We start from the raw sequence: 6,705 nt of genomic DNA, 5'->3' as shown, positions 1-6,705 counted from the left end.
ATTATCTTGGTATGAGATAACAGATGAAGTGTTTTTAAATGTGACATTTTCAATGGACAGTTACTTTAAAATGTCCAGGAAGGAAAAGCTCAATATCCTCAGCCTGTCTGTCACTCAAGTGGAGATCAGACATGGCATCAGTGAGACTTCTCTAAGCCTGTGTTGCTTTCATTCCTCTGTCTGCTCCATCGGGTCTAACTACCCCTTTCAATCCCCTCTTTCTCCTCTCACCATCATGTCACCACGCAGCCTTATGTTGTCCGAACGTCTAGAGGAAAGAGCCGGATCAATGGTGTTTCATTCCATCATCATCATCATCATCATCATTATCATCTCACTCATTCAATACGTTCTCCATAAAGAGCATTAGACAGGAAAATGGAGTCCAACCATTATAAATGAAGTCATGTATTGAACATAACAGCAGATAGTTTAGGTTTTTCTCCTGAAGAATATCAATCAATTCAAATGCTGCAACTCTGGTCCTGGAGGGCTGCGGTGTGTGCAGGGTTTTGTTCCAACCCCAGTGCTAACGCATCCACTTATCCAGACCAGAATCTGTTTAATCATGTGTGTTAGTGCTGGGCTTGAACAAAATCATGCACACACTAACTCTCCCTGACCAAATATTCTAAACCGCTGCTACTCTAAACAACTCAAAGTCAAGACCTTTTAGGCTTCAGCTTGATGTTGTGTTTCTCTGGAGAATCAGATCTAGGACAGGGTCATAGCTCCTAAAGCTCTTCAGTACCAGAAGCAAGGTACACCAGCGGTAGGGGCCAAGGTACACCAGCTGTAGGGCCAAGGTACACCAGCTGTAGGGCCAAGGTACACCAGCTGTAGGAGCAAGGTACACCAGCTGTAGGAGCAAGGTACACCAGCTGTAGGAGCAAGGTACACCAGCTGTAGGAGCAAGGTACACCAGCTGTAGGAGCAAGGTACACCAGCTGTAGGAGCAAGGTACACCAGCTGTAGGGCCAAGGTACACCAGCTGTAGGGCCAAGGTACACCAGCTGTAGGAGCAAGGTACACCAGCTGTAGGGCCAAGGTACACCAGCTGTAGGGCCAAGGTACACCAGCTGTAGGGCCAAGGTACACCAAGGTACACCAGCTGTAGGGCCAAGGTACACCAAGGGCCAAGGTACACCAGCTGTAGGGCCAAGGTACACCAGCTGTAGGGGCCAAGGTACACCAGCTGTAGGGGCCAAGGTACACCAGCACCAGCTGTAGGGGTACACCAGCTGTACACCAGCTGTAGGGCAAGATACACCAGCAAGGTACACCAGCTATAGGGGCCACCAGCTGTAGGGGCCAAGGTACACCAGCTGTAGGAGCAAGGTACACCAGCTGTAGGAGCAAGGTACACCAGCTGTAGGCAAGGTACACCAGCTGTAGGGGCAAGTACACCAGCTGTAGGGGGGTACACCAGCTGTAGGGGCAAGGTACACCAGCTGTAGGGGCCACCAGGTAGGGCCAGGTACACCAGCTGTAGCAAGGTACACCAGCCAAGGTACACCAGCTGTAGGGGGTACACCAAGCAAGTACACCAGCACCAGTACACCAGCTATAGGGGCCAAGGTACACCAACGGGCAAGGTACACCAGCTGTAGGGGCCAAGGTACACCAGCAGGGGCTGTACACCAGCTGTAGGGGCCAAGGTACACCAGCTGTAGGGGCCAAGGTACACCAGCTGTAGGGGCAAGGTACACCAGCAGTAGGGGCCAAGGTACACCAGCTGTAGGGGGCCAAGGTACACCAGCTGTATGGGCCAAGGTACACCAGCTGTAGGGGCCAAGGTACACCAGCTGTAGGAGCCAAGGTACACCAGCAGTAGGGGCCAAGGTACACCAGCTGTAGGGGCCAAGGTACACCAGCTGTAGGGGCCAAGGTACACCAGCTGTAGGGGCAAGGTACACCAGCTGTAGGGGCAAGGTACACCAGCTGTAGGGTGGAAAGTAAAGCTCTGATAGAGGAAGGATGAAGAGACAGAGAGGTGTAGTTTGGTCCCCTGCTTCTGTTCTGTAGTCAGACAGTGTGAAGAGGTCTCTGGAGAGTTGAGAGTAGTCAGACAGTGTGAAGAGGACTCTGGAGAGTTGAGAGTAGTCAGACAGTGTGAAGAGGACTCTGGAGAGTTGAGGGTAGTCAGACAGTGTGAAGAGGACTCTGGAGAGTTGAGGGTAGTCAGACAGTGAGAAGAGGACTCTGGAGAGTTGAGAGTAGTCAGACAGTGTGAAGAGGACTCTGGAGAGTTGAGAGTAGTCAGACAGTGTGAAGAGGACTCTGGAGAGTTGAGAGTAGTCAGACAGTGAGAAGAGGACTCTGGAGAGTTGAGAGTAGTCAGACAGTGTGAAGAGGACTCTGGAGAGTTGAGGGTAGTCAGACAGTGAGAAGAGGACTCTGGAGAGTTGAGGGTAGTCAGACAGTGTGAAGAGGACTCTGGAGAGTTGAGGTAGTCAGACAGTGTCAGGACTCAGTTGAGAGTAGTCAGACAGTGAGAAGAGGACTCTGGAGAGTTGAGAGTAGTCAGACAGTGTGAAGAGGACTCTGGAGAGTTGAGAGTAGTCAGACAGTGAGAAGAGGACTCTGGAGAGTTGAGAGTAGTCAGACAGTGTGAAGAGGACTCTGGAGAGTTGAGAGTAGTCAGACAGTGTGAAGAGGACTCTGGAGAGTTGAGGGTAGTCAGACAGTGAGAAGAGGACTCTGGAGAGTTGAGAGACACAAGGGTGAGCACGCAAACAGATAAACACACGTTTTCACACTGGTAGACTTGCACCCTCTCTCTTACCCACACACTCACTGTGGTAGACTTGCACCCTCTCTCTTACCCACACACACACACTCACTGTGGTAGACTTGCACCCTCTCTCTTACCCACACACACACACTCACTGTGGTAGACTTGCACCCTCTCTCTTACTCACACACACACACTCACTGTGGTAGACTTGCACCCTCTCTCTTACCCACACACACACACACTCACTCTGGTAGACTTGCCCCCTCTCTCTTACCCACACACACAGTCTGGTAGACTTGCACCCTCTCTCTTACCCAAACACTGGTAGACTTGCACCTCTCTCTTACCCACACACACTGGTAGACTTGCACCCTCTCTTACCCACACACACTGGTAGACTTGCACCCTCTCTTACCCACACACACACACTGGTAGACTTGCACCCTCTCTCTTACCCCACACACACACTGGTAGACTTGCACCCTCTCTCTTACCCACACACACACTGGTAGACTTGCACCCTCTCTCTTACCCACACACACACTGGTAGACCCTCTCCCTCTCACACACACACTCTCTGGTAGACTTACACCCTCTCCCTCCACACACACACTCTCTGGTAGACTTACACCCTCTCCCTCTCACACACACACACTCTAGTAGACTTACACCCTCTCCCTCTCACACACACACTCTGGTAGACTTACACCCTCTCCCTCTCACACACACACACTCTGGTAGACTTACACCCTCTCCCTCTCACACACACACACTCTGGTAGACTTACACCCTCTCCCTCTCTGGTAGACTTACACACACACACACTCTCTGGTAGACTTACACCCTCTCCCTCTCACACACACACTCTGGTAGACTTACACCTTCTCCCTCTCACACACACACACACTGGTAGACTTGCACCCTCTCTCTTACCCACACACACTGGTAGACTTGCACCCTCTCTTACCCACACACACACTGGTAGACTTGCACCCTCTCTCTTACCCACACACACTGGTAGACTTGCACCCTCTCTCTTACCCACACACACACTGGTAGACTTGCACCCTCTCTCTTACCCACACACACTGGTAGACTTGCACCCTCTCTCTTACCCACACACACTGGTAGACTTGCACCCTCTCCTTACCCACAGACACTAGACTTGCACCCTCTCTCTTACCCACACACACACACTGGTAGACTTGCACCCTCTCTCTACCCACACACACACACTGGTAGACTTGCACCCTCTCTCTTACCCACACACACACTGGTAGACTTGCACCCTCTCTCTTACCCCACACACACACTGGTAGACTTGCACCCTCTCTCTTACCCACACACACACTGGTAGACTTACACCCTCTCCCTCTCACACACACACTCTCTGGTAGACTTACACCCTCTCCCCTCACACACACACACTGGTAGACTTACACCCTCTCCCTCTCACACACACACTCTCTGGTAGACTTACACCTTCTCCCTCTCACACACACACACACTGGTAGACTTGCACCCTCTCTCTTACCCACACACACTGGTAGACTTGCACCCTCTCTTACCCACACACACACTGGTAGACTTGCACCCTCTCTCTTACCCACACACACACTGGTAGACTTGCACCCTCTCTCTTACCCACACACACACTGGTAGACTTGCACCCTCTCTCTTACCCACACACACTGGTAGACTTGCACCCTCTCTCTTACCCACACACACTGGTAGACTTGCACCCTCTCTCTTACCCACAGACACTGGTAGACTTGCACCCTCTCTCTTACCCACACACACACACTGGTAGACTTGCACCCTCTCTCTTACCCACACACACTGGTAGACTTGCACCCTCTCTCTTACCCACACACACACTGGTAGACTTGCACCCTCTCTCTTACCCACACACACACTGGTAGACTTGCACCCTCTCTCTTACCCACACACACACGGGTAGACTTACACCCTCTCCCTCTCACACACACACTCTCTGGTAGACTTACACCCTCTCCCTCTCACACACACACTCTCTGGTAGACTTACACCCTCTCCCTCTCACACACACACTCTGGTAGACTTACACCCTCTCCCTCTCACACACACACACACTCTGGTAGACTTACACCCTCTCCCTCTCACACACACACACTCTGGTAGACTTACACCCTCTCCCTCTCACACACACACACACTCTGGTAGACTTACACCCTCTCACACACACACTCTCTGGTAGACTTACACCCTCTCACACACACACTCTCTGGTAGACTTACACCCTCTCCCTCTCACACACACACACACTGGTAGACTTGCACCCTCTCTCTTACCCACACACACACAGGTAGACTTACACCCTCTCCCTCTCACACACACACTCTCTGGTAGACTTACACCCTCTCCCTCTCACACACACACTCTCTGGTAGACTTACACCCTCTCCCTCTCACACACACACACTCTGGTAGACTTACACCCTCTCCCTCTCACACACACACTCTCTGGTAGACTTACACCCTCTCCCTCTCACACACACACACTCTGGTAGACTTACACCCTCTCCCTCTCACACACACACACTCTGGTAGACTTACACCCTCTCCCTCTCACACACACACACTCTGGTAGACTTACACCCTCTCCCTCTCACACACACACTCTCTGGTAGACTTACACCCTCTCCCTCTCACACACACACTCTCTGGTAGACTTACACCCTCTCCCTCTCACACACACACTCTCTGGTAGACTTACACCCTCTCCCTCTCACACACACACACTCTGGTAGACTTACACCCTCTCCCTCTCACACACACACTCTCTGGTAGACTTACACCCTCTCCCTCTCACACACACACTCTCTGGTAGACTTACACCCTCTCTCTCTCACACACACACTCTCTGGTAGACTTACACCCTCTCCCTCTCACACACACACACTCTGGTAGACTTACACCCTATCCCTCTCACACATACACTCTCTGGTAGACTTACACCCTCTCTCTCTCTCTCGTAGACTTACACCCTCTCTCTCTCTCACACACACACACACACACACACCCTCTCTCTTACACACACTCTGTCAGGAGACTGAAGCAATCCTTAAGAGATGAATAGATACTGACCAGCCACACCTTGACCTTAACACACTCAGTGCGTGGCATACTGATCACAGGAGATAATGGGTGGCTCCATAGTGGGTGAGCCTATGCCCTCCAAGCCCACCAATGTCTGCATCCCTGCCCAGTCATGTGAAATGCATAGATTAGGGCTTAATGAATTTATTTCAATTGACTGATTTCCCTATTTTTCCCTATATGAATTGTAAATTGGGAAAAAAAAGTATTAGAAAATGTTGCATGTTACATTTATATATTTTTTCATAATAATTCCCAGTGGGCATGCATTATATCATACGTGTGTTGTCGGTTCAGTGATGGAGAGGAGGGAGGAGAGAAGAAAGGAAGCCATTGAGGACAATTGAGATGTAGCCAGTGGTGGAATGTTGTGGTAGAATGTTGGAATGTTGTGGTAGAATGTTGGAATGTTGTGGTAGAATGTTGGAATGTTGTGGTAGAATGTTGGAATGTTGTGGTAGAATGTTGGAATGTTGTGGTAGAATGTTGGAATGTTGTGGTAGAGTGCTGCTCCCTGCTGGTGAAATAAACTGTATTTCAGTCTTCTACAGTGGCTTGATAAAGTATTCACCCCCCTTGGTATTTTTCCTATTTTGTTGACTTAAAACCTGGAATTAAAATTGATTTTTGGGGGGGATTTGTATCATTTGATTTACACAACATTCCTACCACTTTGAAGATGCAAAATATTTTTTCTTGTGAAACAAACAAGAAATAAGACAAAAAAACTATTTACCCCCTCAAAATCAAGTTTCTTGGGGTGTCTATATAAGCTTGGTATTTTGCCCATTCTTCAAGGCAAAACTGCTCCAGCTCCTTCAAGTTGGATGT

The sequence above is a fragment of the Oncorhynchus tshawytscha genome, linkage group LG31 (genome assembly GCF_018296145.1).
Source record: "Oncorhynchus tshawytscha isolate Ot180627B linkage group LG31, Otsh_v2.0, whole genome shotgun sequence".
NCBI lineage: Eukaryota > Metazoa > Chordata > Actinopteri > Salmoniformes > Salmonidae > Oncorhynchus > Oncorhynchus tshawytscha.
This window is presented reverse-complemented; position numbering follows the sequence as displayed.